The sequence below is a fragment of the Magallana gigas genome, chromosome 7 (genome assembly GCF_963853765.1).
Source record: "Magallana gigas chromosome 7, xbMagGiga1.1, whole genome shotgun sequence".
Lineage (NCBI taxonomy): Eukaryota > Metazoa > Mollusca > Bivalvia > Ostreida > Ostreidae > Magallana > Magallana gigas.
This window is the reverse complement of record NC_088859.1, coordinates 48869264-48883421: the sequence shown is the minus strand read 5'-3', so window position 1 is coordinate 48883421 and position 14158 is coordinate 48869264. Positions and strand designations below refer to the sequence as shown.

The 14158-nt window shown below is 32.7% G+C and overlaps 1 protein-coding gene across 10 annotated transcripts in view; it reads right to left on the bottom strand.

Moving 5' to 3' along the window:
- LOC105325598 (trinucleotide repeat-containing gene 6C protein) overlaps window positions 1–11795 on the bottom strand; it is a 20375-nt gene extending 8580 nt beyond the window's left edge. For 6 of the 10 annotated variants that reach the window (XM_066066753.1, XM_066066751.1, XM_066066759.1 and 3 more), the window contains exon 1: window positions 1855–2108. The gene's annotated coding sequence lies outside the window, so the exon portion shown is untranslated. Of the gene's footprint in view, window positions 1–1854; window positions 2109–11689 lie in introns of those variants that run through there. The other 4 variants (XM_066066754.1, XM_066066752.1, XM_066066757.1 and 1 more) reach the window with 3 other exon arrangements.
- Window positions 11796–14158: the final 2363 nt, after the last annotated feature.

The window sequence follows — 14158 nt, the reverse complement described above, 5'->3', positions numbered from 1 at the left end:
ACAATCTAGTTTCTTATGTCAATTAAACCTTACTTCTTCCTCTTCATTCCATTTAATGTCCTTATAATAAAATATTGTTTATACATATATGTATACACTGTAACAAGTCTTTGTTATAGATTGTAACAAGTCCACAGCATACTAATAGAAGTACAGAAACATCACTTCAAACCAATCGTTTAATGATTGGCTGTTCGTTCGCTCTAAAACGCGTTCGCCCTTGACGCCGTTCGCTCTAGTTTTCGTTCGCCCTAGGTCCGTTCGCTCTTGACGCCGTACGCACTGTGTCCGTTTGCCTTAATTTTATATAGGATTAATTAATTTATATATTTTTGTGTATTCTTGTCAATTTAAACATTTTGAAAGATACATAATTATCGGGGATAATGAAAACAATACCGCCCTTTCTACTTCTACATAATAATCACCATGGATAACAGTACATGTAGTAAGTTTGATACAGTTATACATGTTCCATTTCCGTATATATCTCATTTAGAGATTAAAGGATTGTGTTATGTATAAATTCTTTAAAGATAGAATAGGTGATAAGCTTCTGAATGAGCCAATTAAAGTCTCAAATTCTTTAATTGATTAAAAACACCAAGCGAATCTTTATAAAAAAAAGAAGACGGTTATCGACAATGTACTGCAATAAAATCTTACAATTAACGTATACCAATTACGTCATTTTTGATGAAGGAAAAACATATTATTATTATATGCGAAAAATTAATAAAAGTTAAAAAGTTTTAAGTTAAAAGTAAATGAAATAACTCATAATATTGTTTATTTATAAAGAAGGAGCGAACGGGGTTCAAGGCGAACATGTGGATAGGGCGAACGCACCCGATACCTCGTTTATTATCAAATTATGAATGTCAGGACAATATGTAACACAAGTAAACTAAAAAAAATGAGCTGTAAAAAGGTTTCATTTTCACAAGTCACTTACTCACCAAATATACATGAATTTGCAACTTAAATTCAATGCAACATGTCTATATTAAGTATTGCTTTATCATTACTCAGCCTACTTTTAACTTAATGTTCTCCAATCCTCTCTGCCCACTCCAAAAAAAAAATTCCTTCTTTTGTGCATTTTTAAGCTGAAATATTTTTTCTTTTTTAATTCATTACCATAAATTGAATATAAAACCCAATTAGAATTAAGAAAAAAAAACATTTTAGGCACTAGTCCTATCTTTACATCAAACAAGCTCTGCAAAAAAACATTAATCGATTCAAGAAATGTGGACATTTTTTACTCCACTTCCGAGTACTGCCGAATGTTACTGCGTTTCATTAATTATCTTTTGAAAATCTAAATTTAAATATACAGTCAACGTTATGCAATTTAAAATCTCAAATTATTCCTGGCATTTTATCCACCATCTCAAGAAAACTACAAAATCAATCGAGACCATTATTCTATTTTTGTCAACCGCATTCCTCCATTTTGAATACGATTATAGCCGGGGTAGCCATTTTGCAAATTATTTCAGAATTATTAAGAGTTTGCAGAGCATTTGTACAACTACTTGAACATTGTTCATAAAGAAAGGCGTTCAAAAGCTGGCTGCATTTAATGCATCCACCAGTTCATCGAGTGGTGCGTGTCCGTCCGTCTGGGCTGCGTCCGACCAGCAGACAAACACTGAACAGTCTGCAAAACCACCAATCAAATGACACCTCCTTCGACAACAATTTTTACGGAACCTCAGTCGCAATCACTTCAATCCATATGCTCATTTGACACAAATATTGACTATTCATTCCGTTCAAGTATTTTAACCCAATGGATATGGAAATTCGCATGAAAAATTCAGTTACATACTCGACAACACAACTCACCTTTCGGAATGAAAATTGAAATGGCGACTTTCCCAAGGCTTACCCTGGAATTGCACTATCACAGATTACGCTTAAAGTAACGAACATCAGAGTTTACAAAATAAGTCTATACATAGCACCGGTGATGAGACATTCTTATTGCCACATTTAAAACCGAATATCCAGATAAAAATCGTCGCTAACAGGCCTTTGGCGAGGCCAAGTTAGAGCCAGGCTCATTAGAGCTACATTAAACAGTGTTATTGCGCATGTGCTGACGATCACATGACATGTATTTGGCATTCGCCCCAACACGCGCGGATCAAAGTGGGTGTATTGGACATCTTTAAAAGAAGGAGAGAAAGAATACACACGCAAAACGGTTAACCGGAATTTAGATTTAACTACTAAGAAAACTCAATTTTTCTTTCTCATATTATATGTACTCAATTCTGAAATGTTGGAGGAATTTTGGAGAAATATAAACTGAATCTACCAGTGATACCTTTTATTTTATAGCCTGTTGTCATAGGCATAAGTCTGTGCAACTTGATATATAGAAGTGAAAAAAATCAATATTTTGAAGCGAACAGTGTTGGTGAGCATATCTCTGTACTGTAACAGCTATGCCTATCATTAAGCTGTAAGACTGTCAGTCCATGTAAATACTGCATGTTATCAGCTAGAGCTCCATAGAGTTATATCTACTGCTACATGATAACCACACATAATGTTTAAACCACTAGAAACACTAAGATTGGTATACAGCCAAATTTAAATAGATCAGACTTGTTAGATCACCTCATAATATCGATTGTAAAAGGTTTAAAGAACACAGACATGTTTTAGTAGCAGAAATACTGTAATACAATCAACAAATGGAGACCAATAATCTTTTTTCTTTCTCTTTTTACAATTTTACAGATCTGGAAGCATTTTCAGGCACAAAACAATACTGAGGGAGTGGGCTGATTTTATTGCATCTATGTTTTTTCTACCATTTGAGTAGAAAGATATACATTTTCCAAAGTAACTTAATACCTGGCATCACTTTCTTTGAGGAGGTACATGTACAAAATGTTTATAACTATCAAAAACTGCTGCTTCAGGTGAAGAAATGATCCTACCTGTAACATTTTGAAACTTCCTTTACTTCTTATACATTAGATATATCCATTATTAACAGACATCTTGCCACGGTTTCATTTTTTTTATTTGTAATCCACAATTTCATTTTCTTAGGCAGGGGACAATTAAAATGAAACTTAAGCATTTTCTAACAAGATTTTATATGGACATTTTTTTGCTTTGACATTGACCTCTGACCTAGAAACTTTGTTGAAGGTTACTTCAGTCAATCCAGAAAAAGAAAAATATGCACCAGAATTGAATTTTAAACTTAATTTTTTCTTTATTAAAATGATTTAGGATCAAAACACACCCTTACTTCTCTAACACTCTAGATCTACTTGTATACTGTAAATTCCTTATATTATGAGAGTACTTAATTCCACGATCCCGCTGGTTTATATCAAATTGCGAGAATATAATATTGCGAACGTGGAACTTTTCCCCTTATTTCTTATAGTTTTCAACTCTCAGAAAATAATGAAGAGATTTTAAAATCCACGAAGGATGCTTCGCGATTTTATGCGGATATCAATTCCTCGCATTTAAGTAGGAATATACAGTAGGTGATTCCGAGTCAGATTGGGTCAAGGGGAGAGAAATTTTTGGATAACTACCGTCCGTAAGTAACAAGAGATATACTGATAGACATAAAGTGAACAAGAACCTAGTTATTCCAATAATGAACACTATATCGGTATTCAGTAATACCATCACTTACATTGGTGTATGCAAAAGAATCACTCAATAATGCAATCTTCTTATATTGCATTTAAAAGTGATCTTCCATTTCATGTACAGCCACGTGCTGATGTGAGCAGTATAAATGTCGACTAAGTATTCATATACTGTCATTATCGGGTAAAGCTAAACATTGCAATTAACAATCCTTCGGTGCAGGAAAAAGGACTTAGGTTGACGAACAATCAATCAGACAAGCAGGATCAAGTTGAGCAAAATGAAAATGTGACTGATATGTTAATTGGCATCATTGCCAGCTGGTCTCATTTATGTAATGACTTCATCATCTGAATGTTAGACAACAACATTGAAGTGGTCCTCAGACTCCTCAAACAATGTATTCTCATAAGAATTCTTCTCTTTACTGGAGTTTCATTTGGTGTGCAAAAGGGTTCTTTGTTTAAAATATAAGAGTAGCCAAAAGCCCCTGGTAACCTATATTTTCAGATCAATTAATTTTGTTGGTGTAAAAACACTTACAGTTTTTATTTATATCTCTTCTAATTATTTTTTTTAATGCATAATAGTCCATCTATCTACCAGAACTTGCAATTGCATGGTGAACCTATTTGAGACACAGTGTATTTCATTGTGAAACAGAGAAAATTTACTTTGGCATGAAATAGTTTACCTTGATAATTGAAATTATGATAATGGAAAACAGTAAAGGATCTTTAAAAAACCTTGTTATTTTCATTCACAATTTTTCATATACCTTCTTGATACCATTAATGTGCTTGCTTATATTTAATGTACTGCTAGTAACAAACTTCTGATATATCTAGGAGTTTCAGACTTTTGAGCTAGCACTGATGCAGGCTAGTTCATTTTCCTGGACTAGAAACAGAAATCTTTTTACATTTATTCACTCATTTATTTGTATACAGCACAACACAAACAATGCTTCTAGGTTTTTTGCAAGTAATTGGACAAATCAATGGTCCATATTTTTCTCTCTGGTCAGCATTTTGCATTGGTCACTACTTGATTACTTTAAATGTACTATCAGGAATATCTAACTGTATATGTCATGTATAATATCCACTGTTTCTCCCAGTAAAATTCATTAAAAATTGGGATTATACATTAAAGATCAATGCCCCCCTTCACTCTTTACAACATTTTCTGGTTATAAGGAGAAATTGCTATTATCATGTGCATAATGAATTTAAAGGTACATGTACAATGTATTACTAAACACTTTGAGCAAAATAATAACCATATATAGTAAAGGTATACAATAATTATTAACCCAAACTAAAATTTATTAAAAAGTTCTCTATATTAAGTAATGCGCCATTTCCTCCACCTGTTGACTACTTACATGAAGGGAAAGTAAGCTGATGTTATGCAAGTGGGCATAATATGTTTTTCGCACATTTTGAAATCATTTCATTATAAAGTATCAGTATTTACTTGTCATCAAAAAAACATCTTTTAAAAAACATTTCAAATCTACCCCACAAATCTGACACAAGCCTAAAGATGGAGACACCCACACTTTGAAGGAGTTGTGAAAAACCGAGTGTCAATTGAAGTGTTAATTGGCTTTTTATTTGAGAAATAAAGTAAGAGTTTTCATGAATGTTGCAGAAAAACCTCCAAGGTCGAGAAATGTTGTTTTGAAATATAAAAGCCTCGGCTAATGCCTCGGCTTTTATATTTCAAACAACATTTCGAGACCGAGGAGGTTATCCTGCAACATTCACGATAACAAGAACTTTATTTCTATTCTACTAATAGCCCAGTATTTCTACAGATCGTTTCTCCTATAGAGAGATGATCTAGGTCATTTGACGGCTGTTCCGTGTAACCCCAATGGTTTTGTTAGTAATGTTTACATGTGTATCGATCAAAAAAATCACATGCAGACGACAGAATTTTTCTTGGGATTTTTAATACTCTTTACTTATTAATAAAATATATTTGAATCATGTTCCTAATATTTTTAGGGCAATTTAATACGATTATTACTACTACACGTTATATATTTTATGTAAAACAGGCAGTGAAAATGTGCTAGGGAGGTCCTAAGAACAGCCGAAAGGATCTCTTAAAAATAAATATTTGAAGCAATGCACATCGTTTTGACTGGAATTAACACGTGAAATTGACATAGTTTTAAAACTTTTTACGGTTTGAAGTTGCACTTTCATGGTCAGTGCGAGACAAATAGGTATTTCTGATCTGATAATTTACTGATGACGTTCGTGGTATATTGGAGAATAATGTCCGTGGCATCTCTTTGATCTCGGTAATAACTGAAGTAAAATGCAGGTATTAACAACCAATTTTGAATTTAATTGTCAATAAATGATAAATGAGTTTCTTTGGCTTATATCTTTGTTTATTATGAGTGTGCTATTCACCAACATCATTTTTTTAAAGAATGCATAATGAAATGCACTTTGTTGCAAAGCAGTACACTGAGTGTCAATGAAGAAAACTGGGTATACATTGAGATTTTCAAATTTTAGACAAATATCTGTTGTTTAATAAATCTATGGCCCTTATTTTTCAAACATAATTTAGGACCAAAATTTTCATCATCAACCTCATTTTTTTTGAAATATGCTTTCAATGTAAATCAAACAAAATCTAACTGAAAACTGACAAAGGAAAATGGCATTTATTCCTTATAATGCAAGTTCTCAATCTAGTGTCGAACTGTTGATGCAAGGCTTTATCAGAAACATATTTAAATCTTGATCTGTGGTACACCAAATGTATTCATATGAGCTACTGCTAGATGAAACTAGACATCATTAAGATGGTAACCATCTCAAAAGGCCACACATAAATATTGGAATATAGGATAAAAGGCATTTCAGAGGATTTTTCTTTGACCTTGACATATCAATTAGGAATTTCCTGGTTGGTATATAGCTTTAACTCAAGCTCATTACACCTTACCAACAGGCATTTTTTGGACTTTGGGTAGTTGTGTCAAACAGCAATGTGATATAGGCCTGTCTATTTCATTTTAGCCACTCAGCCATGGCTCTTTGAAATCAACAAGATTTGTCTGGCTTTTGAGCTAAGACTAGGAAATCGATGCATATTTCCCTTGAAATATTTTTAATTTGGTTTGACGCAAGGAATAGATATCTACACCCTACTGAAAGTCCTAGGTCTTGTTAAAATTGTTCTAATTTGAGCAAAATAGAGCTATGGGGAAAGTATATATGATGTGGAAAAAAATTGAATGGTCCAAAATGACCTTGGCCCTGAATTGTCATTCAAGGTCAGTGCACACCCTTTGACCAAAAGCACTTTTGTGAAGTATGAGCCAGATTGTACTAAGAGGAAGAGAATATATGATTCAAAAAGGATTTTTTTTTAAAAGATAATTCTGCTATAACCTTCAATCCATAAACTTTGTTTCAAGGTCACTGAACACCCTTTACCAAAGGGGGCACTCTGTGGGTGAAGTATGATCCAGATTGGGCCAAAGGGTAGTGAAGATATGCTCTTGACAAGTGATCTCCGACAGACAGACAGATGGACAGGCAGACTGATGACTATAGGTTGCCCGCAGAAAAATCAAAGGCCTGAAGGGCCTAAGAGTCGACTCGCTCTGAACATGTTGTCAATATTTTGATGGAATTTTTTTTACTGTCTTTTGTAAATAAATTTAACATAGGTAAACAAAGATTACAAAGCTCATTGTGGCAGACATCACCTTTATAAGACCACCTTTATCATATTATATTGTATGATAATAATATTTAGATATCCTCCTAAATACAATTATTTATTTAAAAAATGATCTTTCATGATTCATGACTTTTTTTTATCTTTGATATGTTGTAGCCAGGGATAATAAGATACTTATATACTTAATTCATGATTTATTTCAAATTTGCTTGTTGAGAGCAGAAAAAGGTCAATAACTGTCTGATTCATGAATCATCAACTTGTGTCAGTACTTTCTGTACTTAGATTTAACACGTTCTGTTGATATTTCAATGATAGACTGGCAATGCCTGTCTAAAATGTACGAGCGATACACATATCGTAGGATAGAGACAAAGGACCAGTATATTTCATTATGATGAAATAAGAACTATTTGGATTATATTGCACATTATCAATCCACTCCAAGAGATCCGATGACAGCAAGGGTCTTCTCGCTTCGCGAGCTCAATTGAAAAACAAACTGGGTTTTTCTAAAAATAGATTTTACGCACATTTCCATTCGGAACTTCTCAAATAGTTACATTCAATAATAAGGAACAAGGTTTGCCCCATGTAAGTTGTCGAATTCATGGGCAGAGATTGAACAAAAACTACATTGATTTGTTTTATTTTTTAAACATCAAGAAAAACTTTAAAAATATATGTGTAAATAGAGAGGAGATTGTTTAACCATTTCAAATTGGCAATCACGCAAACAAAAGCTGTTAATGCATGCACTATCTTCTTTAGTACATGAATAATGTAGTGCAACATTTTTGCAGATAGCAAGGACTTGCTCGCTTCCTCAGCCGACCCAAAAATCCTATGTCTGACAAAACCCAGTACAGTCAAAACTGCGGAAGCGGCCACCCCTATTAAGCAGTCACCTTTCGTATACGGTCATTTTATTTCCTCCATTGAAAAATCCTATATAATTGCCCTCTAACAAGCGGTCACCTGTCTAACGCAGTCAGCTGTCATCGTATTTTGATCCGAAACTGTACAATCGTCATGCATTTGGCGGCCTTTTGGCCGGTCACATGATTTACACCCGGGATTTTAAACATGGCTTCTGAATGTTGGGTAATAAATGTAAACAATAATTATACGCTTGAGGCGAGAGAATCCAAACTAATCGATGTATTCATAATAAATAATTGGCAGATCAGATACAAATGGAAATCAACGTATTAACAATGTTTGTTTTATAACCATGAATGAAATAGGTGTCAAAAATGTCCGCGGCGAGGCAAGAAAAAATTGCATGATTTAATAATATGATTTTGAGTTCAGATACGGTTGGTTAAAAACTTAATTGTTGATTTGTATTAAAAGTGTTTGTTTTCTTTATACACGTTACTCATGAAAGTATGTAGTGTTATAATTGTGAAAGTCAGCAACAAAGTTTTACCACATAATGACTTTTTTTAATAATTTAAAAAAATATAAAAATTGCATGCACAATGCATTGTTATGTATTTGTAAATATAATAGATACTATAAAAAACATTTAAAGTAGATCCAGTGTTCTGTGACGTCACACTTTTTTGTAAAACTTTGAATTCTTTAAAAATTGTGCAAGATAGTTTTATTTATTTTATGTGAATATAATCACATGGATGTAATTAGAATTATTGGTAGGTTAAAGATATTTTCGCACTTAATTTTATACTAAATTTCCAAATTTTTATATATTTTATCTATGCAAAGGGGAAATAACTCTTTTTCTGACTTTTCTCTCAGTTGTATGTCTAAATGCTATAGTTTTTCTTATTCCAAAGATTAATTTTAAAATATTTTTGTAAATTAAGTTTTCTGATAAAGTTGACATTAAATTTAAACAAGAAAAACAAATTTCTGCCAACAAGATTTTACTTTTAACAGAAAAAAATACATTTTTCTAATGCTAAAATATGCTTTAGTTTATGTTTATCTGGCATCTCAAAAAGTGTGATGACACGTATATTTTTTCTAACAATTGATGACATTTAAGTCTATTAAGTCGAAATCAGTTCGGTTTTTCAACTTTCCTCAGAGAATTTTACCAGTTTGTAGCTACCTTATTCAATTACTTTATCTATCATTTTGATACATTATTGTTTTATTGTGATAATTGTTTTAAAAACTTTTAATAAGTTATTTGATGTTGGCAAATTCACAAGTCTCTATTCAAAGGTCACCTCTGTTAAGAGGTCACTTTGGGTGCCTCCCGCAGGTGACTGCTTAATACAAGTTTGACTGTAAATTCAAATACACCTAGTACTTTTCTATTCCTGATGCCTGCATGATATACAATATACTCAAATGGACTTTTAAGTGTCTTCTACATGCAGGCATTTTAACATTTCTATGTTGACTTCTGTCCACATTATTTTTGAAAAATCATTGATATAGACAGGAGTCAGTATAAATAATGAAAAGATCACTCTCTTGAATTTGATATTGTTTGTTGATTTACTAGGTTTATTTCAGTTAAAAAAACAGTTATTTTGCTTTTGTACTCCATCACAAGTTTCTCGCATTCATCACTTTTTGCTCAAATTCTCGATAATCATAAATACCTTTGTACCCAGACTATATTTATACACTAGAATGAAAAAAGTCCAGATTTTCTGTTATGAAACACTCTCTCTATTGCTTTAGGTTTCAATACAAACCCTTAAAGAGAAAGTCTACAAGGATTTTGCATTGTAGCAGAACATGAAAGTAGCTGGATGATAACATAAAAAATTGTGAGCTGTGTCCCAAGAACTTCCGAATGGAGAAAAGATGTAAACATTTCCCATTATAAATCTCCATAAGGAATTTTTTGTTCATGTTAATTTCTCCAGGTAAGAATTGATGACAAGTTTCTGAAAAATTCTAGGTTTTTTTTCCCTTAACAATTTTAAATCTACTTCATTGACAGGTATGTGTACTTTCATTAAATTCATCCAAAAGTGACGTCACAGAAACAGTAACCTGAGACAGACAAAAACAAGCAAGTATTTCTCTGACTTCAGTGTCTACATTGCAGTCTAAAAAACGACACTTTTTTCTTGAATTTGCAAGCGCACTAGAGAAATTATATTTTATTGATAAAAATGAACGATGGGCAATATTAAATCATATGTGGGTGGGCCTGAGAACCAAGGAATAAATTTTTGATGGCCTCAGTCAATTTCATTATAAAAATTTGATCATTTGACATGTCTTGATCTTACCTGAAAATAATTTATCCGATGGACTCTCTTAAACCTTAAGTGATAGTCATCTCCAAAAAATTTAATGTATGTGTTTGTTTTGACAGGTACCATCACAAAATGAAAGTAGACTCAGAAGGTTTGAAAATTATTTCATAACATAAAAGTTAATTCATGCTTTTAACAGAATATACATTCTCAGCGTTGGAACATCCTAATTTGATAATCAATGTCCTATTTCAAAAGTCTGTATCTAACAGTAACATAACATGTCAAGGTCTTGAGGAATGCCAAAAAAATCGTGTAGATGTAACTGGATCAGAGAAATATTAATTATGGACCAGACCAGGACTCTAACCCACGTCCCCTGAATTTCCAGTCAGGTGCTCTAACGAGTTATCTGGCACCAGTGATTGTACCAGTCTGCATCAGACTCTGTTTGTCACCTTCCTCCCGTATGATCTTCGCCTTCAAAAATCACCACCCCCAAGTTTCTTTCCCATTGCTGGAGTTATGGGGATGGCACTGCACCAAATTTAACAAGATGGGAGAAATAATGACCGACCTAACTGAGATTCAAAAATGCAAACCCTGTCCCATGAATCTCTAGTCAAAATTCTCTACTCATACTTACCCACTGAGCTAACTGGCATCTGTGATCAAATGAAATGAAGAAAATTGACAGCACATGATGCTAGCCAAGTAATTTAAGGTTCTAATCAAACAAATTATAAGACTCAAAATAATTCTTCATTTTCTATGTTTCTAAAATATGTAGGAGACGGTTTGTTTTTGCAAACATGTACTGTTGTGTCAGTAGCTATTACAACATTACAAAATGACAGTGACATTGCAATTTTCTTTCCTTACACTGAATTATTTTCGGATGATTGATGATTCAGTTTAAAGCAATTTAATTTTAGACATCAACGTAGCAAAAATATACTAAATCTTGCAATGAATTTCGAACCATAATTGCTGGATGGCCTCGACGGCAGCCAGAAAGCAAGAGCTCATTTTTTATTTTCTTGAGCAAGCGTCAGGTGATTTTGTCCACCTCTTAATGGAGTAAATTGGTATCGAAAGTTTAAAAACATTTTACCAAAATCTATCAACTATATACATACCTACAACTTTAAGAGGGGTCTGGGTAACAACCAATGCAAAACATTATTTCTGCACGGACCGTCAACAAATATGGCGTCTCTACCTCAATCCGAAGATCCGTACAGCTGATAAAAATATCGATTTTTATTTTCTTTTCATTAGATTTAGTAACTTTTACTATGTGAGATTCAATAACCCGTAGTGTATGCAAAGATTTGTTCAAAATCCGTAAAATACACAACTAAATGTTTCATTTCATTGTTTTCAATATGGAGACCTGTAAGTGTCATTAAACAAAACATGTTATAGTAAACTATAGTCTATAAAATGGTAATGGTGGTGGTGGTGGGGTTAATGGTGTTAAATCATTGTTTGATGGGACCGTTTGATGTAATGTATTTCCATTAAATTGCAATATAATGAAGGAGGGGCCTTTGTCGTCAACATTATTTTTTTTTATGCTAGCACCAGCATCGTCGCGTCGTTATTATTATTTTTTTTTTTTGGGGGGGGGGGGGGTTGTCGGTCCAATTATAACCCACATGAATCATCAAAAAGCATTTTATTGTTTAAATTCACATTTTCTTTTGACATATCAATGTATTGATCGTAAACAGTAAGTAAATTAGTGTCAACGTTAGATAAAAGAAATAGCCAAGTCGTTTTCTATTGGAATTTGAGTCTGACACCAAACTTATGAAAACTGGATATCGTGTAGATTTCAATCCTGTCAGTTTCTATAAAGCTGTGAATTACATTTAATTTCCGTAAGAAATAGAGGGAATCATACATTGCGGTTGTAAATATATTATGTTGACAACATCCACAAAAAATAGTACAAAATTTTGAATATTCTAACTTCACATAAAACCCCATTCTTCCTAATATAAAAAAAAAATCCAGAACATTAGATGTTCTCCCTTTTTGTAGTAGCTACTCTATAGCAAAATATTCAACACATCCAACGCATATTTTTGTTGTTCATACTACAACTGACAAAAGAATATCCAATACATGTATATCATTAACCAATGGGAAGCTTTTTTGTGTATGAATTTTCTGTACGGTTAAATTTTTTAAAGAGTCATTATCTAAAATGACTGAGCTTTACTTTGTGATAATTATTTCTTGATCGATAGAAACTTTTAGCTACATTTGAATACGACCGAATGCATGAACTGACCACAGACTTCCATAAAGTTGTACAGGTAATAACTTTGTCATGTTGTGAATTTTGAATATCGGTATATTCAAAATTCACAACATGACAAAGTTATTACCTGTAAAAGTGGCAGTAAATATAATATAGCTCTTTATAATCATTATAATTTTTTTTTTCGAAGAGCACTGTATAAAAAAGATAGGAAATTTTTCAAACTGAATTCTTTGCTGAAAGGTAAAATTTTTTGTTATCGATAAGATGAGATTCTTACTAATAAATGACCATCACTGATATATCAGCGTTCAACTTATCGCATATTTTATGTTCATGGTGCAAAACGCTCATAGACATAAATAACGTTATTTATGTCTCTGAAAACGCTAAGTATTTTTTGCTAAATAGCAATGGACAGTCTTTTTCTGTGTACTTACTAAAATCAGATATTTTAATTTGTTCTAGAATAGATTTGGTTTTCGCATATAGAATAACAATTTTAATGTTAATCATTGATTAGGACATCACTCTGCGTGATCTGATCAGTCTCACACTTCCCACAGAAAAATGATTTCTTTGAGTTGAACATAATTTATTGACTAATGCAAAAGGATTGGACACAAGTTCCAAATACATTACCATTACAATGTCATACAATGCCAGTTAACATTTATTACAGTTATAGTACGATTAGTACGTACACTTGATGAAATACAAATAAATCATTTGTTTTGAATGCTGTAATACTGTGCAAATATAGAATTATTTCTATAAGGGATGATGGAGTGCAGTAACCATGAACACTTGATTTAAAGTCAAAGTATAACAACCATTCGCGTAAATTCCTTGTTCATGCAAGATATTTTGCTCCCCTTGGCCCTGTCCACCTTTCTATCCAGAGTTTACTTTGCGCTGCATCCGAAAGTTCATTCCTCTTTAACGCAGCGTTATATACCGGCACTCTGGTGACAGATTGGGCACTATCTGCAGTGCAGTGACCTTCAGATGTCAAGGTCAACATGACAAAGTTATTATCTGTAAAAGTGGCAGTAAATATAATATAGCTCTTTATAATCATTATAATTTTTTTTTTCGAAGAGCACTGTATAAAAAAGATAGGAAATTTTTCAAACTGAATTCTTTGCTGAAAGGTAAAATTTTTTGTTATCGATAAGATGAGATTCTTACTAATAAATGACCATCACTGATATATCAGCGTTCAACTTATCGCATATTTTATGTTCATGGTGCAAAACGCTCATAGACATAAATAACGTTATTTATGTCTCTGAAAACGCTAAGTATTTTTTGCTAAATAGCAATGGACAGTCTT